Genomic DNA, 23,434 nt, shown 5'->3' with positions numbered 1-23,434 from the left:
GTTAGTGCAGAAGCTAATTGTTTACTCGGGAAATTCAAAGAACGAAAAACGAAGAGATAAGGCAAAGTGGTAGCTGATCCAAAGACAGACCTTGGATATACTTATTTATTCTTGGTATATATTTAGCTTTTTATTGTGTAAAATTTCAAACATATACAAAAACCACACAGAACACTATAGTGTACCCTCATGCATCCGACACCCAGCTTCTAGTATCGGCCTGTGGCCAATCTTTTTTTTTTCCTAAACCTCCTCTTGCTTCCTCCTTCCTTCTTATTATTTAGGAGCAAAACTAAGACATTATAAAATATCTTTTCTAAATGTCTCTGCATGCATTTCTAAAAGAAAAGAAGTCATATGTTCAGGCTCGATAATGGTTTTGTGGTTATGTTAAAAAAATTTCTTAATATCAAATATCAAGTGACTGTTCAAATTTTCAGTTGCCTCACAAATATCAATTGATTCTTTTTACAGATTGTTCGAATCAGAATCCAGATAAGGTTAACACAGTGTGACCGGTTGATGCTTTTGAAGTCTCTTTCAATCTGTAGATTTCCCTTCCATACATTTTTTTCCCTGTAATTTATCTGTGAAAAAAGCATTCCTGGGGCGCCTGGGTGGCACAGCAGTTAAGCCTCTGCCTTCGGCTCAGGGTGTGATCCTGGCGTTATGGGATCGAGCCCCACATCAGGCTCTTCCGCTATGAGCCTGCTTTCTTCCTCTCCCACTCCCCCTGCTTGTGTTCCCTCTCTCGCTGGCTGTCTCTATCTCTGTCGAATAAATAAATAAAATCTTTAAAAAAAAAAAGCATTCCTGACACATTTCACTTTGTATTCATTGTTAGAGTTCAGGCTGAGTAGGAAAGCAAAGAAAGAAAGTTTGGGTCAAGTGTAACTCTTCTGGGCGTTTGATAAATGTGGTTTCTCATGACTTTTCAAGATGGAGAATGAGGAGAAATTTGGGACGTGTACACTCTGGTCCTTTTTGTTCTCGGCTGCAGCTCGTATTTCAACTCTGTGACTGTCTGAAGAATGGTTGAGACTTAAGTAATTCCCAGCTTCTTAGAAGAGTTTCTGAAGATGGAAGACAGAAATGCCAAGCTTGGGGGAGAGCCAGGCAGGTCTTCAAGAAGTCAACAAAAATCAGCAACACTGACTGAGTACCAGCTCCAGGCCAAGAATCAGGCTTAGTCTTTTAAATGGATTATTGCTTGGATTTATTATTCCCCTTTTAACATAACAAATCATGTCATTTAAAGCTGTCTTTAAATCGTCACAAAGCATTCACCCCTCTTCCTACTGCTCTGAAAGCTTCACAGGAAGAGGCTAGAAAGGAGTCATTTCCTTGACCTCTAGTACCTTGAAAATAGGCTCCACAAATATTTGCCATTCGTGGTCTAGTAATTCGGTAGCTTGGGAAAAAAGGAAGAAGAAATGAAGCTCATTTTTATCACTCATCTGTGCCAAAATAGGCCTTAACTGGTCAAAGGAAGACATCCACTTTCTATAGTGGTGAACTATATTCACCACTGCCACTGAGAACCATTCCTAAAGATCTGGATAAAACACATTTAAAAAATCAGTTTAGAGATACCAGAGAGCTGCCAAGGCACAGTGTAATTGAGGAATCAAGATCCTGGACAGAAGAAAACCCCACAGAAATAAACCCAACACTTGGCTCTTCTTCCTCTCTTAAGGGATTCACTAGCATTGGCCCCGAAGACTGACAACTGAGCAGGACACCCCACTGAGTGGCTGAAGCATCAGAAACCCTGCAGAATGGGGGTAATAGATGGAGTAAGGTGTCTCCCAGAGAGGAAGGGTGTGGCTGAAACCTTAGCACTCGGCTGAAGCTGACAGGCCCACCTTCCCAGAGACCCACTCAGCTCACCTCCAGCTGGGGTTAGGTGAAATTCCCTCCCCATTAACTGACTACCAGAAGTAAATAACTGTTTCTTTGGAGGAAGATAACATAATCCAGAACCTCGAACTTTGCCTCAAATAGTTTAAACGTAATGTCAAATGCTTAATCAAAAATTACCAGACATGCCAGAGACAATGCTAAATGACTACAATCCAAGTAAGAAACACATTTGATAGAAATGGATCTAGAGAAGATGCAGTGATAGGAATTATTACAGATGTTTTTTAATGAAAAAGTAATAAAACAGAAGTGCTAGAACTGGAAAATAAAATCACTAAATCGAGAAATCATTCAATGAATTTAATAGCAAATCACACAATGAAAGAAATTAGTGAACTGGAAAATGGACCCACAGAAAACAGAACAAGGCACTGAGAGGCAAAAGGATGACAAATGCAGAAAAAGGACATATGGGAGATGGTGAAAAAGTCAGATGCACATGTAGCCAGAGTCCCAGAGGAGAGAGAGGATAGAGCAAAACAGCTTTCCAGACACACTGGCTGAAAATTTCCCAAACACTAAAAGCATCAAGCCATAGAATCATGTTACAAACCCCAAGTGGAATAAATAAAAAGAAAGTCACAACTAAGCATACATAGCAAAACTATTGAAAACCAAGGACAACAAGAAAATATTAAAAGAAGCTTAGGTCACTTCACATCCATGAGGATGGCTACTATTTTTTTTAAAATGCCCCTCCCCCAAAACAGAAAATTACAGTTTTGGTTGAGTATGTGGAGAAATTGGAACCCTTGTGCATGGTCGGTTGGAAAGTGAAATGGTGCAGTAGCTGTGGAAAACAGCCTGGCCTTATTCCAAAAATTATATGTGCATTTACCACATGACCCAGCAATCCCACTCCTGGGTCTACACCCCAGCGTACTGAAAGCAGGGTCACAAAGCCATACTTGTACATCCATGTTCTTAACTGTATTATTCACAATAGCTAAAACATGGAGCCCAGGTATCTATCGACAGATGAATGGATAAGGAAAACACAGCATATTAATACAATGGGATATTATTCAGCTTTGAAAAGGAGGGACATTCTTACACACACTACAACTTATTTGAACCATGAGGATATTAAGCTGAGTGTAATAAGCCAGACACAAAAGGAAAAAATATTGTATGAATCCATGTATATGAGATACCTAAGGGAGTCAAATTCATAGAGACAGAAAGTAGAATGGTGGGTGCCAGGGGCTAGGGCAGGACAGTAAGAAGCTGGTGTTCAGGGGTACCTGGGTGGCACAGCGGTTAAGCGTCTGCCTTAGGCTCAGGGCGTGATCCCGGTGTTATGGGATCGAGCCCCATGTCAGGCTCCTCCGCTGTGAGCCTGCTTCTTCCTCTCCCACTCCCCCTGCTTGTGTTCCCTCTCTCGCTGGCTGTCTCTATCTCTGTCGAATAAATAAATAAAATCTTAAAAAAAAAAAAAAGAAGCTGGCGTTCAGTGAGGTTTCACTTCTGTACATGAGTATGTTCTGGGGACAGGTGAAGGTGATAGTTGCACAACAACATGAGTGCATTTCATACCTTTGCACTACACACTTCAAAATGGTTAAGATGCTAAATTTTACATTATGTGTATTTTACCACAATTTTTAAAAAATGAGAAAAACAAGAAACTATTGTTGTTGGTGGGTAAGATACATTATTTTCAAAAAAATAAACCTGACAGCTGCTCTCATTCTCAACAAGAAAAAAATAGAAGTCAGAAGACAATTGACTGCCATCTTTCATGTTCTGAAAGAAAATAATTGCCAACTTAGAATTCTGTGCTCTGTGAAAACATCCTCTAAAAATAAAGGTAAAATAGAGACATCTTCAAATAAAGTCTAAGAGAACTTGTGATCAAAACACATGAACTAAGGGTAACATAAAAGGGAATTCTTCTGGTAAAAGGAAAATGATGCCACATGAAAGCATGGAAGTAAAGGATAGAATAAACATGTAAATGCATGGGTCAGTCTAAATGAGCACTGTGTGTTTACAACAATAATCCTTTCCTGTGAGATTCAAGTGGATGTAGAATTAAACTATGAAGGTAAATGGAATCTAATTGTCAGGTCTTTGCATTGTGTTGAAAATACTAATTTATTTTAGAATTTTATAAGTGAAGGCTACAGTTGTTCAATTCTAAGCCTGAGATAAAAGAGGAGTAAAGGGACACATGGCTAAGGAGCTGATAGAAGAACGAATGAAATTAAAAAGAAAATTAACACTAAGGCGAGAGAGAAGAGAAAAAGGTACAAAAGTTGAAGAAAATAGAAACAAAACAATAGAACAATAGTTTTAAAGATCAGAGAGCGGGGAACAATATTTGCAGCACACATAATCCATGACTCAAATCCAGAACACATAAAGTACTCCTTTACATCAATGAGAAAAAGTCAGAAAGCCAACAGAAAAATGGGTGAGATGCTTGAACAGGCTATTCACAACAAGGGCACCCAAATAATCACACACAAGGAACGTGCTCAGCTTCAGCCACAGCGACAGACAAAGCAAGACCACTCTGTGATGGAGAGGCAATCGAGAAATGGCGCAAACCAAAGTTGGCAGGGATATGGAGGCCACATACTTTACAAAGATTAGGGGTCCCTGCTGCAGGGGGACATGGTCACACCCTGTATCCCAGAGACTACTTTCCTGGGTAGACACCTAGTGGAAACTCCCACCTGTGCACACACAGATGCATGCACAAGAAAGAAACACCCACCAACAGAAGAATGGCTACACTATGGCATCTAATTAAGATCCAGAGAGCAATAAAAATGAATCACGTGCTGGTACACAAACTACCAGGGCTGAATCTTACAGACCTAATGGTGAGTCGAAGATGTCAGACCCAGGAGAATATACTCATTCATATAAATTACATTCTTATAAATTACAAATCAGGTAGATGTTAGAGATGATGTAAAAATCACAAGAATGCTTTCTCTGGGGAGGGAGGGACAGGGGGTGATTCTGGATTGCCAGTCATGCTCTATGTCTTTAACCAGACGTGGTTAACAGAGGTATGTTCACTTTGAAAAATCCAACCAGCCACACGCTTCTGATTTGGTACATTTCCATATGGAAGTCAAACTTCAGTAGAAGAGAGTGTTTACAACAATAAAAGAGACCAAGGGCCATTAGGGGGGATGTTATGGAGCTGCAGATACTCCAGGAAGCTCATGATTAAGAGCGAGATGATGTCATTCCATTAGCACACCGCCCTGAGAAAATGCAGTGACAGGAATAGTGGGATAGCGTTGCAAGCCTAGTGCAGGGAGGGCGCCAGTGCTGCACTTACCTGCGGGGCAGGGGCGAGAGGGAGCAGCTGCCTCAACCAACGGCAACCAGCTGCCTCAACCAACGCTTGGCAGGGGCGGCTGGCGTAGAACACCAGGAGGAGCGTGGCCCCTTCTTGTCCTTGAGCTGGCCAGTTACAGTGGTGTAGCCTCCTTGAACCCCATCTTGGCCAGATTAGGGTCGCAGGCATGTGGTCTTCCTCCCTTGTGTGTGTGCTCGGACTGGCTGATTAGACTAAGCGGACCCATCGGCCTCCTCCACTCCCCTAACCCAGTGACCCATATAAACCCATGTCTCAGGCTCCAGGCACAGAAACGCCCTTCTGAAGGAACCCAGCCCGGGACCGACGTGAACAGGGGTGAGGACCAGCAGCAGAAGGGTGTGGGCTCTTGCTGGAGAAGGAAAGGTGCGGAGCTGGGCTGAGCTGGGCAGAGCCCACCGGGCCCTGCAACTGGACTCACCTCTGAGACAAGTCACTCTTGCTGCAGAAAGGAGCGAGGAGGGACGAGAGACGTGGGGCGGTCTGCCACCTGCTCCCCTGGCCGCGTCGCGGGGGGTGGTGGTGGGGGAATGTGTCCCGACACGTGAGGCATGTCTCTCTCTGTGTTACTTGTGGCAGCCCTGGTTGAGAAACTGTTGGGAGAGGCGACTCTGCCTTTCACCCAGTTCCACCTAGGGGCTCCTGGGCCCTCCTGAAAGGTGGGGTCTACCTGTCACCGTGGGACGTGGCTCTGCTCTAGAGGCCGTGTGGGTGCCCTCTGCGTGGCACGGCCCCCACTCCTGCACCTACAAGGATTGGTGGCCAGGCCTCCGGGGTCTCGTGGACCCAAAGCTGGTCCCTCACCCACAGTCCCTGTCCCCTTCTGCTCATACATTCAATCCCCTTCAACACAACAGCAACAACCAATTTTGGGGGGGGAAAGCACATCCTGCATAGCTATATTTTTCACAGTGGTTCGAAAATTGGCTGGAGCGGGGAGCGTGGGTCCTTGCTGGGTTTATGAACTCTGGCTCGCGTTCCAGAGAAGCTTCTTAGGCCGATAACAGCGTTTCATAATGGAAACACTCCGAGATCGGTAGCCATGGCAGCTTTAACGGTGCAGTTTATAAAAGAGTTTTTAATTAGGCAACGTTCACTGACTGTGCAGAATTATGCTCGGGCCCTAATCCTTCGAATTAAGTGCCTAATAGTGAATAATACCTCTCGCTGTTCTCAGTAATAGCTGTGTTCTTCACAGGGGCTTCTTTCCTTCCTTCCCCCTCGCTCCCACCCCCTTCCTTCCAGAGCTGTGCTGTAACATTTACGCGGCAGAGCTCTGGTAGGGTTCCGAGAGGCCACGGGATGACGGAGGCACGCTTCAACAGACTAGTTCCCAGTTCTGCTTCCAACGTCAGCAAACCAACAAGCCCACGCTGTTCTTCGTCTCTGCCCCGGATTGCTTAGACGGGATGGCCTGACGGGGAACGTGGGGGATCTGGCTCAGCTTCCTTGTGTTCCAGGCCGGGAAACTGAGGCACAGAGTTCGGGTTACCAGCTCGGGACACGTCGCTTCTCAGTCGGCCACTGGGAGGGCTTCCAGCTCCGTTTCCTGGCCCTGGGAGTGTCCTGCATACGTGTTCAGCCTTGTCTTCACGGACGAAGGCTGCCGACCCCACGCTTGAGCCAACTTCCCCGCCGCTTGCCGGGGCTCGCGCCCCAATCTAGAAATCGATGCTGGATCTGCCCCCTGGTATGCACGAGGAGGAGTGCCGGCCGGGCTTAGACAGCACAGAGTTCTTACTGAACAGGAACCGCGAAATTAGCCGTAAACATCACACAAACCTTGACTTTTGCTCATTATTAAACCTTATCAGCTTATTTCCTCAGCCTGTATTTTACCCCAGCTGCTCTCTTAATCTAGAATAAATAAAAGCTAGCATAGCCAACGACTCCTCATGAGAAACCTAAGTAGCCCTGTTCTTCCTCTTCCCCAGTGTTCACAAGGTTTGTCGGGGGGAGAGAGTGGAAAGCTATGCTCCACGCTCGTCCGCCCTTGAAGTTCAGGCGGGAATTTAACTGCAACTACCTGCACGCTTTCCCGCTCGCCGGATCTGGACACCCGGACCCCTGAGCGCATCAGTGCCGACATTCGCGTTCGGGCTGCAGGGGGTGAGGGTGGGAAAGGCCGTAGCCTGGTCAGTTACGTGACATTCCAGGTGGGCGAGTCGCCTTTTCAAGCCCCGGAGGGCCTCGCCAGCACTAAGATGCGCTTTGACCTTGGGCGTCTCAGAGTCAAGGGAATGCGTCTATCACGGCCTCGCTTCCGTATAAATTCCTGGAGGTGAGGAAACACCTCGCACAGCTTGCAGGCTCGATCCACGCATCACCTCATCGCCTCCTGGTGACCAGCCTGGCTCCCTTCCTCTGGGACAACCGTCACCCTGCCTGTGCCGATGTCCTCAGGGGACGGGCTTGCTGGAATCCAGCTAGAGTCTTCCTCAGGTGACTTCTTCCAACCTCCCATGTGCCTGGGACAGGCCGCGGATGTCATTCCCACTTCGTGTGTAAGTTGCTTCCATGATGACACGCCACTGTCCCTGAGACAAACACCACCCCAGAGACACGTGCTGGCTCATCCAAAGCCACCACCCCCATAGTCCACGGAGCTTCGGCTGCCGAGCTTCCAGGTGCATCAAACAGAGCAGTGCTGAGAGTGAAGGAGATGCCAAAACTGTTAAAATATGGACATTTTGAAATATTTATTTATTGGTCAACTGAATAATTACATTGCATTGCTGGATCTGTAAAGTATTTCTGTAAATAAATATGTTTCAAAAGTAAAATTCTTGTTGGGGCGCCTGGGGGGCTCTGTCATGAAGCCTCTGCCTTCAGTTTAGGTCACGATCTCAGGGTCCTGGGATCGAGTCCCACTTTGGGCTCCCTTCTCGGCGGGCAGTCTGCTTCTCCCTCTCCCACCACTCCTGCCCCCTGCTCACGCTCTCTCTCACTCTCTCTCAAATAAATAAATAAAATCTTTAAAAAGGAAAACACTTGTCAAAAATAACAAGTCCGTGCTCATTAAAGCGAAGTAAAACTGCTGCGTGTTGGTGATCTGACGCTAGACCACTGTCGCCAGCACATTGCCCCGGGCACGCTTGCCATCACCGCAGCCTCTCCTCCTCCCGGGTGTATTTTTTCTCTTTTCATCTCGTCATACGGCTGCACTCCTCTTCAACTCTTATTTGTGGCTAATAAACGTGAAATTGTAGACACTTCAGTTGACTCTGCTGTCTGGATCCCAGTGTGTTTAATTGAGGAAATTTCTCTCTGTCAAAGCTGAGGTATAAGTAAGCTCAGAATAGTTACGCTAAAGGAAGGCTAATCTTAATTCTATTTTTCATATATAAATGTGTAAATATTTCAGGCCAAATGTTTTCATAGGTACTATCTTTACTCCTCCTTTCAGGGTACATTTCTTTGGCAAATATATTTATAAGATAAAACTTGTCAAAGAAATTGCATTCATGATTCATTTCAATGTTTCACCATATTTAGATCCTGCAAAATTGTGTGACTTCTCAACTGAATTCCATTCCGGTACAGAGTATAAATTTATCCAATTAAAAATGACTGTTCCCTCAAAAGTTTTTCCCATAAATTGAGATATACCAAAGCACAGCACGTGGAGTTTCAAAACTTAAGCTTGTACATGTTGTCGCACTTACCAGTTTAATGGTTCAGGACTTTCTTTGACTTTGGCCCATTTACATTTAATGAAATTGCTGATTTTAACTGATTTTAAAATTGATATTAATCTTGCTGCTCATTCTGTCCCACCTGTTTTGCCCCTTTATTCCTTTTCACTGTATTTTAAAAATATTATCAACCAAGTGCTCGTCATTATTGTACTTTACGGATATTTAGAGTACATTTTTGTGTCTTCCTTCTAGAGGTTGCCCAGAGATTGTAATATGCATCCTTGACTTATCACGGGCCACCATGAAGTAAGCATTGACCACATCTGGAGCAAATGAGCACGGTAGCCATGAGTGTCCTGGGGTTTCCAGGTAGTTGGGGGCAGCTCAGCAAGGATGAGCTGAGACCACGGTCTTGTGTCCAGGCTGCTTTCAGCAAGGATGGCACTTGGAGGAGGGCAATGCCATCTCCTTCCTGGGCACAGGATCCCTGTGACGGGTGGTCTAGCTTGGGGTCCCCAGCGGCCTGGCAGGACCACAAGAGAAGTTCCTCCTACCTGGTCCTCCCCTTTCTGCCTCTGTCATGAGGGTCAAGCCAGCAATGTGATTTGAGGGCTATGCTCACCTGCTCCTGGGTCCTTCACAGGTGTCCCCAGTCCAGCTTCTGCAAATCTTCGTTCTGGTGTCTGCTTCTTGGTACCAGAACGGACAACAGGAAACTCTTGCAAAAATGTAATTCCATTTACACCTTGCCCCTCCTCCAGCCCCGTCCTCTGTTGCATAAGCCTGAGAAACCTAGAAATTACTGTTGCTTTAGACAACTAATATTCTCTGATATTTACATACACTATTTGTCCTTTCTCTGGCCTTTTTTCCCTTTTCTTTTTGCAGTTCTTTTTTCCAGCTTGGAAATTTTCCTTCAGTCTGAAGAACTTACTTTAGTATTTCCTGAAGTGTGGGTCTGCTGACGACGAATTCTCTTTGCTCTTGTTTTTCTGAAAACATCATATATTTTTCCCTCACTTTGGAAAGATTCGTGTATATAGATTTTTAGGTTGGCAGATCTAATTCCATTGCCATTCGACTTCTGTTAGACTATTCACTATTTTTCTGTGACCCTCATACTCTGTTCTTTACTTTTTTCCTTTTATTTCTCTGTTCCATCTTGGGTATTTTCTATCAACTCATCTGTCCTCTGAGGTGTGCAGCATATTTTCAAATCCATTAAATAAATTTCTCATTTTAGGTATTGTATGTTTTATTTCTAGAATGTCTGTCTGACTTCTTAAAAATAGATGTCAGTTCTCTGTTGAAACACTCCATCCTCCACGTTATCTTCCCCTTATTTAACATATTAATCATATATATACAATTAACCATAACATACAATCAATTAGCTTAAAAACCTTGTCTGATATCTGAATCACTAGTGAGTCTGATTTTCTTGCTGTGCACAAAAAAAAATTTAGAGGAAGGCATTATTTTCCTCCAAAGAGCTGAAATGTTGTAGTGCACTTTCTCATATTTCAAGGATTGTATACCTTCTAGTTTCTTCCTGATTTGGCTTCTTTCCAGTACCTTGAAAAAGTTCATTATAAATCAATTTTTTTAGCTTTTATAATTACTACAGGCAGGAGATTCAGGGTAATAAAAGCTAGTATTTTATTTATTTTAACTTCACGACCGAAACTAAACTCCCTTTTCCTTTTTCTTCGTTGAGTTTCAATGCCTCCTTGTTTATGGCTTTGTTTTGAACAATTGTGCTTGAAAACCCTCAAAAGCTAAAGCCCTTGGATGCTGTCTCCGGTCAGTACTTTAAGGATTCCAAAATGTCATTTCTTAAATAAAGTGCAGTTAACAGCATTACAGGATATTTAGGTCCTGGAGAACTCATGTANTTAACATATTAATCATATATATACAATTAACCATAACATACAATCAATTAGCTTAAAAACCTTGTCTGATATGTAAATCACTAGTGAGTCTGATTTTCTTGCTGTGTACAAAAAAAAATTTAGAGGAAGACATTATTTTCCTCCAAAGAGCTGAAATGTTGTAGTGCACTTTCTCATATTTCAAGGATTGTATACCTTCTAGTTTCTTCCTGATTTGGCTTCTTTCCAGTACCTTGAAAAAGTTCATTATAAATCAATTTTTTTAGCTTTTATAATTACTACTGGCAGGAGATTCAGGGTAATAAAAGCTAGTATTTTATTTCTTTTAACTTCACGACCGAAACTAAACTCCCTTTTCCTTTTTCTTCGTTGAGTTTCAATGCCTCCTTGTTTATGGCTTTGTTTTGAACAATTGTGCTTGAAAACCCTCAAAAGCTAAAGCCCTTGGATGTTGTCTCCGGTTAGTACTTTAAGGATTCCAAAATGTCATTTCTTAAATAAAGTGCAGTTAATAGCATTACAGGATATTTAGGTCCTGGAGAACTCATGTATTTTANATTATGATCTTTGGTTCCGGTTTTATATGAATAACGACTTAGTTTTTAAAGTAGGTGCTGCCATTTTCCCAGTGATACGTGTGGCCTCATGTTCGGGAGTTGGGGGTTACTATCAAGGTCCCGTGGTGATACGATGCTNAGCATTACAGGATATTTAGGTCCTGGAGAACTCATGTATTTTATTTTAAGATTTTATTTATTTATGCGACAGAGACAGAGACAGCCAGCGAGAGAGGGAACACAAGCAGGGGGAGTGGGAGAGGAAGAAGCAGGCTCATAGTGGAGGAGCCTGATGTGGGGCTCGATCCCATAATGCCGGGATCACGCCCTGAGCCGAAGGCAGACGCTCAACTGCTGTGCCACCCAGGTGCCCCATAAGTCATGAATTTCTAAACTCAAACTACGGTAAGTACCAAAGAGAGAAAAAATGTGTGGCCCTGATACAATTATTTTTATTTAATACCAGCTTAACCAAAGAAGTTCTATAAGTCCAGCTGCTCTAACTGTCTGGGTACCTGCACACATATATGCCATATACACATACAACATGGTAGAACTTGATGGCTGCATCTTCCATTACTGTCGGTGGACTAACATAGCTCGTTCGAGAAACTGTGAATTGTATCTGCACCGTAACAGACGCCAGGTTCCTCCCCTTAGGCTCCTTAATTTAGCAAGAACATGACTTTACCCCCAAACTGTGTTNGATGTCTGCAAAGACCCTTCTTCCGAGTAAGGCACGTTCCTGGGTACAGGGGTGAGGATTTGAACCTATCTTTGGGGTACACTGTTCATCCCCCTTTGAGAAGTTTCCCCCGCCCNTTTCTCAAGGCTTTTCTTTGATTCTATGAATTAAGTTTTTTAAAAACTGGAGTCCCGTGTTGGGATGTACGCACCTGGTTTGCGTGTGTGGCATCCAACAGCCCTAACGAGGTGGTCTGTGGAGTCTCCTCTGCCCGCCGAGCCTCCAGGGGCCCTTCTCGCCCCGCTCGCCCTGTGCGCTCCTGGAAGCCTAGGGTTTAGGGGCAGCAAAATGAGTTTAGAAGAAAAATCGACGATCTAGATGAAAAGTCAGGCTTCCCAGTGCGTGCAAACCCACCTTTTGTATCTGCNAGGGCGAGTGGGGATTTCTAGCCAAGGAGCAGGTCTGGGGGGTCGGGGTGGGGAATTACTGGAGCAAACTCCAGGACAGGGTGGTCCTGGCTCACGGACCTGGTGGGATCCACGCTGAAGGCCAGGCGATCAGACGTCACCCGGGGGGTGGCGGGGTGAGGCATGTGCTAGCTATGGTGGGTGAGGACTCTTGCTGACACTGGGCGATGCCAGGACAGCACGTCTACTAGACAAGGGGGATCCGAGGACCCTAACTCTGGTGGAGGAGGGGGTCTGTCGGGGAGCTGGTCACCATCGCCTAGAAAGGTCTGAGGACAGAGAGGCGGAGGAAGGCGGGTTATCTGAGGTCCGGTTGCATCCGCGAGAGGACTGTGTCCCCTCCGCGGACCTCCACCCGCAGTCGTCTCTGCTTTGCTCCCAGCAGGCCAGCCCCAGCCGCTGTCCTCCCTGCCCTGGAGGTGGTCTGTGCAGGCACCTCGTCCTGCCGTGTCCCAAGGAGGAGCCCTGGGGCCAGCCCCTCCCTGCGGAGAGGCCACCGTGGCTGTGCCCCTGCAGTCCATCCCCCACTCTCCTGAGCCTCGGAGCCCCACAGACAGTCGCCTCACAGACACTGCCCCTGGTCTGGGCCCCGCACTCCGGGCTCCTCCGGATGGGATGTTTGTCAGTAGCACCGTGGGACATCTAGGGACCTCCCACCCAAGCTGCTGCTCCTCCTGGTGAGGGACGACACAGAGAGGGTCACACTCACCACTCAGGATGATGCTGTCACTCACAGCTGCAGGGCTCCATGTGTCACCCTTCTGGGCTCTTTCAGGGGATGGCGTCGCCTCCTTCCTGCCTCATGACCAGAGGGAAGACAGCGATGGCAGGTCCAGGGGGAGCAAGGCTGGCACCACAAGGCAGAGGGAGGCCTGGGGCTCTCTCCCTCATCTCGTTTAGACTTGGCCAAGAGGCCGTTAGGATGAAGACCCCAGGAAAGGGGCGCCTGTGGGCAGACGTGGAGCCTGAGGCGGCTTCCCTGCAGGCCGCCGGCGAGCATGAGCAGTCCCGGCGTCACTCGCTGCGCTCAGGGGTCTCAGGGGCCGACGACACACTGCTGCCTGGGATCCAGTGTCCCTGTCACACCCAAGGTCCTGGCCTTGAGCCACGGGGTCCTGGGGCCACAGGTCTGGAAGGGCACTCTATACGTGGCTGGTGGTCTGGCTCCCCGGAGGGAAGAAGGGGCCCGGGCTGGGGGGCCAGAGCTTGGCCGTGAGTCAGAGGCCCGAGTTCACCTCCCGCTCTGTCCTCTGGCCTCAGGAACAGTCCCTTTTCCTCTCTGGGACTCAGCTCCTTGTCCTCAGGTGGGGTGGCCACAGCTGCCCCCCGGGCTGCGGGGGGTTGGGGGGAAGATGTGCGCAGGCCCAGCAGGTGCTGGTTGGGGAGGGTTCTTCCTGATGGCCCTGCTGGTCACCGTGGAGTTGGTCCCGTTTCTGCACCGCACCCCACAAGCCTCCCCACCAGCCCATGAGGCTCCCATTTATGACTCCAGCGAGGCTCGTCTATGGCAGGCTACTGCTTTTCCAGGTCGAGCGCGGCACTGGGGAGTCCGCGGCACTGCCCTTGCCGGCTTGGAGCGGAACCTATTAGACGGTCCACGGAGCACCAGGAGGGCCCTGTGAGTGCTCTGGTCCCGCTCGACTCGACAACAGCAGCTCCTCGCTCATTTGTTCATTCAGCAAGCGTTTGTGCAGAAATCACCATGAGCAGGACCCTCAGAAGGCTCTTGGAGCAGGTCACCTCACCTCCTCTTCCTCTTGAAACGAGGAGACGGAGCCCCAGGGGGGAGCCTGCATCTCCTGGGCTACCCGAAGTCATAGCCCGGGTTGGACTTGACCCTGATCTGGGCAATGCCTGTGGAGCACGCACCTCAGCTCCCTTCCACGTGGAGCCCCGGGCCGCAGTGCGCGGTGCCGGACCGCACCCGCCTTCCTGTGGCCCAGGCGTGCTTCTTGGTCGCTCCCACCTCCCCCCAGGGCAGGAGGACGTTTCTCCAGCCTGAGAAAGAACCCAAATGTTCCCCTGGGCATCCCGGTGCACAGCGGAGACCAGGAGGGACATGTGGACAGACCTGACGACGGCTGCCCTGAGCCCTTGCTGGTCTCCTCCCTGCCCACACAGCATCAAAGCCAGGGAGACAGTGGGAAAAACATGGGTGTAGGGCTGGTGACGGCCAGTGATGGCAGGCAGAGTGGGGGGCAACACTTCTGGAACACCCCAGGCTGGGAGTGGGGACAGAGGCGGCCCGAGCACAGGGCTGCTTCCCGGCCGTCTGTCCACATCCCACCCAAGGACACAGAACTCCTGTCAGGCAGGAGTTTACCTCCCCAAGCAGAGCAAGGAGGCAGGTCTTCTGCAAAGAACTGAAATGAACTGTTTAGGGCACAGTATTTACTGAGGGAACGGGAGGCCCAGGGTAGCTCGTGTGGTTACCGGCGTCCGCATTCCAGCAATGGTCAGGCAGACCCCTGCCCCAGCGGGTCCTCCCTTTGCTTCCTTCTTCCAAGTAGCTGGTCACCCTGGGCTTGTCCGTTCAGATACTTCAGAAAGTCTGTGACACAAAAGACCCAGAGGAGTAGAGCTGGCCCCGAAGGGACCCGAGGCCACGTGGGAGAAGAGAGAGTGTCGTCCCTGCGCGATGCCCCAGGCCACAGGGTCCACGCAGCGAGAGGGGCAGCCGTGGGAAAGGGAACAGGTCTGGGAGAGGCATGGGGGCAGCCCTCCGGACAGCAGGACGGACAGACGGAAGACACGGGGACAGGAGGCAAGTCTATGGTCTCCCCCAGGGGAGAGGAAATGGAGGATGAGCCGCCCTGCAGCTGCCCAACCTGCCGGGGTCACCCGGGTCAGGCTCGGCTGGCGCCCCGCGGGGGTTTCTGCTTCTTCCCCAAGCGGCTCGTCCTCACTCCTCGGAGGGTTCCTGACGTGGGCGTCCAGTCAATCTCATTTTCGTGGATCTCACAGCAATTTGATTAGTTCCCAATTCTGAAGACGTGGAATTGAATTTCAGAAAGGTCACAGCTGGACCGCGGGCCGCCCCGAAAAGGCAGAGGCGCAGGCCCAGCCCTTGGGGGCTCTGAGGCTCACTGCCCAGCCGGGGGCCCTTCCTGCGCCAGCCTCCCCTCGAGGCCCCCCCCCAGGGCCTGGCACCCCACCAAGGCTTGAGTGGGGAGGCGACCTCAGGGCTGGCTTGCAAGCCTCACCCTGGACCCCAGCTGCCCCCACAGAGCCCCTCTCTGCTGCCTGAGGTGATTTTGCCTCACCTTCTGGGATTTTACCAGGACACGTGTTTGATAATGCAACTCAGGGTGCGGTCGAGGAAAATTGGAAACCTCGGCTGCTCTGCAGAGCGAAATGCAGCTCTGGCCTCATAAAGCCCGGGCCGCTGTGGCAGGGTCCCACGTTCCACATGGGCAGTCAGGCATGCACGCTTCCGGGTCTTCCTGGCCTTGAGTCCCAGCAGCAGGTGTAAGAGAGGCTGTCCTTTCTGCTCACACTCATTGGCTGGAAAGAGTCCCACCATTGCTCCTAATGTCAAGGGGGTGGGAAGTGTGGCTGTGGCAGGGTTTGGTGACCCGCTGGGGGTCTGGTGTGCAGGCTTTGGGCTCCGAGCATCAAGGCTGCTGGCACCACTGTCCTAGCTGCTCTCCGCCTCTTTCCCTTTACCTGGTCATCAGCCTAGGCCATGAAATTGTGCAGAGGGCATTCCGGGGGCTGGGGGGAGACCCACCTCCTGGATCTGTGTGACGGGACGGTGGGCTCCCTACTTGCCTCAGTGTGGGGGTGGGACTCAGGGCCACCCCTCATTGCTTTCTCTTGGGGGGTTCCGGGACAGTTCTCTCCCATTGACATCCTGCCCTCCCATCCATCCAGCAAGATGGAGTAAGATGTCAAGACTCAGGTTTTGGGGGCGACTGGGTAGCTCAGTTGGAGAAGCGTCTGCCTTCAACTCGGGTCATGATCTCAGGGTCCTGGGATTGAGACCTGCATCGGGCTCCTTGCTCAGCAGGGAGTCTGCTTCTCCCTCTGCCCCTCCCCCTGCTTGTGCTCTCTCTCTCTCTCTCTCTCTCTCTTTCTCTCTCAAATAAATAAATAAAATCTTTTAAAAAAAAATACCCAGATTTGGGATGTGGTGTGAGGCCAGGCTGCTAGGATAGCACTTGCTGCAGCTCATTCCGCCAACACGTCCTGTCGTCGGAGAGCTGAGTCCAGAACCCAGCCAATGGTGTTTTCCTCTGCTATTGTCCCCGTGTGCATCCCTCTAGCAAGAATCATACTAATAGCCAAGCTTCCTGCAGGGAATTCTAAAAACCTACATGCACTGCTTTCCTTAACCCTCCTAACAATCGTATGCTGACTATTAGCATAAGCTCCACTTCATAGATGATAAATGATAGATGAACAGTTGGCTTTGGGCCGTAGAGGCACAGATCATTCATGTGACTGGTAAGCCACATGGAGTGAGGTTTGAACTCCGGTGACTTGGCTCTAACAAAAGTGTATCTCTGTGGTTCACACCTGGGAATGACTTCTCTTAACTATTTCTGGAAATGCAGGTGACTGTCTTCCTTGTGTCTGGAGCTGGCCTCTGAATGAGTCCCTGGATGTCATGGATGGTTTGATCTCTGTGTGTCTCCGGTCATAGACACATGAGTCTCTGCCCAGGAACTAGGTTCTTGCCCACTCCTGGTGCCCCTGGGGCAGAGCAAGCATGCAAGGACGGGCTGTGTGATCTGTGGAAGGTTCCTGTGGTTCTGGAATGTGCACGGGGCAGCACATCTCAGAGTAAGAGAGGCCGGGATGACCCGTGTGCTTGAGGTCAGGCCAGGGGCCCAGAGTGGGGGATGCAGCAGGAAGCAGGGTCTTGGCTGTGTCATTTATGCAGAGCAAGTCACAGGCACGTGGTTTGTCTGCCAGCTCTGAACATGAATACATTTCCATTGGCTGACCATCATTTCTACAAGTTTATATTCATTGAAAACATTGAATAAATTTGGGAATTCTGGCTTGACAGATCAGAAGGTCCAGCCACACTGGGCTCACTGCTCCTTTGGACAAAATTACCGGGAGCTGAGGGATCCTCTGGGTGGGGCCTGTGCACCAGGAGCCTTGCCACTCCGGCCACATCCCTTCCGTGCAGATGCCACAGTCCGTGGTCCTCCGTATGAAGGGAACCAGGTACTTTCTACCGAGTGGTTCTCACATTTCTAATATAGATTTGCACCGTTGAATTTTTGTGATCAATTTCTTATAGATTTAATTAACAACTCATAATTATGCAGGCCCTATTTTACAGGTGGGAAAAGCAACTGTTTTTGGAAATTGTGAAAACTTGTACTTTGGGTATATATTTTCATGGAAAACAACAGCTCAAGGGGTCTGTGTTCCATTTTAAATCTGCAGTTCACGAAGTCTCGGAAGCTCAGCTCAGCAAGGCTCGGCATCATCCACATCGCCGTGCTGCAGGAAAAGGGGGCAACAGACATGCGCCCCGACAAGGACCCAGTTCACAATGGTGCTGGCCTTACCAAGGCATTTGCAGGTGATGTAAGGCCTGAGGAAGCTTTCTGGAAAGCCGATTCCTTTAGTGGGTTCTCGCGTGCATCGATAGGCCGGGTACCACTGGCCCTGCTCGCGCACACCCTTGTGCTGGGCAGCAGAGAAACACCATCCCGCCTCTGAGCACACCTGAGCTCTCAAGGCTGTGAGTACCTGATCTCTGGTCCCAGGGTCCTGGCACAAGAGGTGCAGGGAGACCTAAGCTGTAGGGTGAGGTCTGGCCTCTGCCCCAGGACAGGGGCAGGGAGGAAAGAGCACAGAGGCGGGACACTCTCAGACCGGGTCACTGGTCCACCTCCAGATGTTAGCTGAGCAAAGACCACGTGGGAGGGGCATGTGGGAGGCTGCCATCCTTCCTGCTGCTGTGACCCCGAGGGACCACGTGACGTGTCCAGCAATGAATGACCTGGGGGCAGGCCCCATGGACCAAGTCTCTCTCACCCTCCCTCTGGGGTTGGGATGACTCACGTGGCTTCCGGGAGAGGTTGCCTGAGCTCCAGCCCATCCTTCAGTGGCCCCTGAGCTGGGAGAGAGGCCGAGGCATCTCCAGCAGGATCGTAACACCTGCTGTCCCACTGCGTGCAGTCGGAGCTCAGGAAGACGCTGATTCTGGTGTGTGGGGCTGGGGAGCAGTGATCACGTGCTCACCCTAGCCACAGCCGAGACGGCAAAGGCCAGTATCCACGCTCCCCCTTTGCGGTGGGATGCCACCCCCGGGGAGCCATGAGGACAGTGAGCCTCTGCATGTTCAGGATGGGAGGCAGCTGGCGATCAGAGCACCTGGACCCTGCTCCTGCCCTCTGTGCGCCACGGGCCCCGCCACGGGCCCTGCAGCAGTAAGGGCGTCCAGCCCCGGCCAGCATGGTTGTGGCGTGGCCCCGGTCCTACCTCTGATCCAGACAGCCATGTTTCCCGGCACAAAGCCTGATGCACCGACATGAAAATTTTCCTTTGTCTTCTGTTGGTGGCGGCGTTTGTGAGCTGCTTGCTGCTTGGCAGAATTCAGCAACCCTCCAGGACACGGGGGTCTGCTGCTGGGCTCAGGGGAGGGGCCGACGCATAATCGCACTAAGTACAGCCTTGCTAAGTGCGCAGTCCTCTGCCTGTGGGCCGTGTGCTCTGAGACCGCGGCCTGCCCCTCTGCACGCTCACCTTCCTTCAGGCCTTTGAAGGTGGGGATGGCCGGGTCTGGGCCCTCAGTGCAAGGCCCCTCGATGGCCAGCGGAGGCTCTGGCCACGTCATGTCTCACCCGCAGTGCGTGGGAGGAGGCTGGGAGAAGTCAGCTTGCCTGGGGCTGAGGGTGGGCAGGCTGCGGGAGGATTTGGGGGTGATGGAAGTGTCATAAAGCTGGACTGTGACAATGCAATGGCAAATCTGTGAATTTACTCAAAACCATGGAATTATACATTAGGGTGGTGAGTTGTGGAATGTGAGTTATCCTTCAGTGAATTTTCAACAACACTGGGCATCCCGGCCAGTGAGTCAGGCAGCAGCCTCTGCCTCTGCTCTCACCAGGCTCTGCCTCAGTTTCTCCATCTGTGAAGCGAGGGAGGCATCTGCAGAGAACCGGGTGCCCCGCGGTTCTGGGCCCCGTAGCCGGCCATTCTCAGGAGCAGGGCCTGTGCAGCACCCACGGTGGCCGGGGCAGGGGGTCTTCTGGGCAGCCGCCCCCAAACTGTGGCTGGTGTCCTCGGGTTTGTGGGTCCCCTGTGCCCTGTGGTGCCCGGGTCAGCCCATGCGTGGCCTTCTGTCTGCTCAGCAGCATCTCCTCCACCATCTAAAACCTCGGAGCCGGTGTCCACCATGTCGATGGGCTCGTGCCGATCCAGCTGCGGTTTCCCCAAACGTATCTGTCATAATAAACCACCAGTGTTCAGATACCGCATCAGAGATGCGGTTGTGTGTTGGAACTTGGGAGGTCTGCGTGGTTACTGAGTGTTGGCTGTCATCCGTGTGGCTGAGCAGGTGGGGGCCCTGGGCACACAGACCTGTCTCCCGAGCTCCGTCACGGGCTGCACAGACCCGGACAGCAAGACCCCGCGATCCCAGAGGGTAAAACCACAAAATGGAAAACAGCAGCCAGTGGGTAAGGGTGCAGGCCACCCTGGCCATGGCTCCCGTGGAGATGCCACTCCAGCCCAGGGACCCTATCAGAGGCCTGGGAAACACGACTTCACGGGCACAGGAATCATGGGGACAGGGATGAAATCTGAGAGGTTGCGCTTTGACCCAATGGGCTAATTTAAATGCTGACGTCGGACGGGGACCTCAGCCCCATGGCTGGGGCCTCTGGAACAAGGCCCAAGCAGGGACGGAGGAACAAAGGCGCCACATTCCCTGGCTCATGAGTGTGGTGGGAATACATTTGCATCCCCCCCACCACACACGTGTCATATGAATATTCAGTGACAAAAGGTGTTGGGGTAAAATTAATTGGTTCTGATTCATCTGAAACCTCCCTCCCCCCACAGACAATATCCACGGTGTTCTCTTTTGGCAAAATACACTCTTGGTTTATCTTTGCCAACGGCCAGTGTGAAACCAAACCAGCGTGCAAATGCGGGCATGCACTCGACAGGTGCCTGGAGAGGAAGGGGGCCGGTGCAAGCCCCCAAGCCGTGACCTGGGCTCACACCCCATCTCAGGCTGGGCCCCGGTCCGTCCCAAACGCTGGCCCCAGCGGGGCGGGCACTGTCTTCCTCCCTTGCACGCAGCAGGGCTTGTGAGCCCAAATTCCCGTTTTCTCTCAGGATTGCCAAGAAAATGCCACCTACAGCACCTGCCCACCATTCCTTGCGGTTGAACTGGCTGCCCCCAGCAGATGAGACAGTGGGAAGAGATGGGAAGTTGAAGGCAACCGTTTAGGGGAGTGAGAGAGGAGGGGAGGGGGGCAGTGCCTGCCCCTGGGGAAGGGCCTTCTCCTCTGGGTCCTACAGCGGTAGGGCCTCCAAGAACTCCCCACTTGGAGTCACAAGGACGATTTTTGCTGAGCCGGCTCCATCCATGCTGACGCTGCTGCTCGAGTGTGGCCCTGAGTCAGACCTTCCAGGCAGCTGATCACACAGAATGACTGCGAGCTCACCAAGTGCCTGGCGTGTCTCACAGAGATGAGCCTGACACAGCCCTGGCCTCACACAGCCCCCGGGCCCACTGGGGGGAAGGACTCCTTGACGCTAACAGTGTGTCGTGGCTGACCTCCGGTGCTCCCACTCCACGGTCGTCGTGTGCCTGGTCTCCGTCGGAGGGACGGCAAACAGGCTAGAAGGAGCTGCGTGGAAACCTGCCCTGTCCCCCAAACCACAGGTACTTGGCAATAAGATGCGCTTGCTACCCATGGATGGCTCCTCATGCCTTCACCTGCAACCTGGTCCGCACCTGCCCCGCGCACGGGGACACCCGCAGCCCAACACTTGTGAGCGGCTGACTGCGGCGTGGTGAGTGGAGCCTGCCCACGCGTGGTGACTCCGTCCCGTGTAGGTCAGCCGCCCTGGGCTCTTGGGCGGGAGAACCTGTGAAGTCACTGAGCTGGCAAACTGAAGGCTCAAATGTTAGGTGAGCCTGAACCTGTGACATGAACCGACAAGTTGTTCTAGGTCACATCTCCCCCGTATTTGGTGGATTAAAGTAACAGCACTCAGTTACGGAGTTGACCGATCATCAGTTTGGACAGAGAGAGAGATGGAGACAGAGACGTGGAGAGACAGAGAGGACGGGAGAAGCAGCAGGGAGGGAAGGGGACAGCAGGGGACAGGGTACAGTGGGCATGCTGCCCAGCTGTCTCAGGGGGAGGAGGGAAGAGCCCCTTCTTGGTTAAGCCAAGAGTGGCGGGGAAGTGGTTACTGGAGCCTGTGAAGTCCCTTGGCCCGGAGGCCGCACTCTTGGGGTCCCGGGATGTGGAAGGGCAGCACAGGAGGCCAGGAGGAGAATTTTCCCTGGGGCGGGGAAAGAAGGGCTGCCCGCGGCCGAGCCAGCAGAGCGTGTCTAGTGTGCGCGGCTGGCTGGGAAAGCACCGAGGCCGCACGCAAGCCTCGTGGCGGGTCGGTGGATTCCAGTCCCACGGACTCTCCCAGATTTCCCAGGCCCCATTGAGAGCTGGAGTCTCCTTCCTCTGCTCTTCGCACACGGAAGCTGGTGGCCGCCTCGCGGAAGAGCATGCCCTGTTGGTGAAGTTTCCCTCAGCTCATCAGTCTCTTGAGACCCTTGTCACCCAGCCACCATGGGCTGTGAGGACGCCCAGGCCGACGGAGTGGCTGAGGGGCCAAGAGCCCGGCTCAGGTCCCCGCTCACGGGGGCATCCACCAACGACGTGGGAGTGAGAGAGCCTTAAGGGGGCCTACACTCCCACCTTGGAGGTGCTGCCGCATACATCCCCCACCCTGAGTCCCAGATTCACGAGCAGAGTAAGTGTGGCCAAGGTTCCAGGACGGAAGGTGCTGGTTTGTTCCGCAGCGCTCGGTAGCTGTGACAAGGTCCTCCCTCTGCATTGCCCACGGTGAACACCTGTAAAATGTGTGGCAGGAAGCAAGGGAGGCCACGTGCTCTGTGGGGGCTGGTGACAAGAAATCAGGTAAATGCCACAGAACACCAAACAGGGCCGATTTAGCTTCGAGTAATTGCCCCGTGGCCTCACGGTCTGGCAGGGCTCTGCTGGCGGGTAGGCCACGTCTCTGGGCTTTGCTCCAGGCGTGACAGAGAAACGCGTGGCTGTGAATGGAATGGGTGCATGGAAGTGTGTCCAGGGACACACAGCGATTCCACGAAACCCACTTTCGACTACTTGCTGGCCTGGAACACGGGCTCGCAACGTGTGACGTTTGTCTCACTGTTCTGGGCAGGGGTGGCCGGTACCCAGCTCAACGATCCGGGCGTCAGTGCATTCGGGAGGCACGGGATGAAGTCGTGGGGGCTCCTGAGAACAGACCCCGCCACCGCCGCTCCCTCTTGGAGGACACTGTCCCCCGCAGGTCCCTCAGGAGCCACTTCCTGCTGCCCCCAACTCATGCCTGGGTCTGCCCAGTGGGCTTTGTCCGCAAGCGAAGACCCTGGGCCGTGCTGGGCCCTCCCACCTTTGCCGGCCTGCTGACTCCATGTTCTCAGGCAGGAGCCACAGGTGCAGGGGAGGAAAGTCTCACACTCTGGCCCTCGCCCCTCCCTGTGCAGGGGTGACTTCGGGAGGGCAGGGCCTGAAGATCTCACGACCANAGGGGAGTCCTAGAAAAGAAAGAGAAAAATTGCAAATAGAGATTGGGATATAAAAGTGAATATTTACTGAGATAAAAAAAAAATTGCAACCAATTGTCACACCTCGAAAGCTGGCAAATACCACAAGCATCACAGAACCCAGAAGAACACCGTCATTCATCTTGAAT

This window comes from Ailuropoda melanoleuca, chromosome 2 (assembly GCF_002007445.2).
Source record: "Ailuropoda melanoleuca isolate Jingjing chromosome 2, ASM200744v2, whole genome shotgun sequence".
NCBI lineage: Eukaryota > Metazoa > Chordata > Mammalia > Carnivora > Ursidae > Ailuropoda > Ailuropoda melanoleuca.
The sequence above is the reverse complement of the archived record's forward strand: the minus strand, read 5'-3'. Positions refer to the sequence as shown.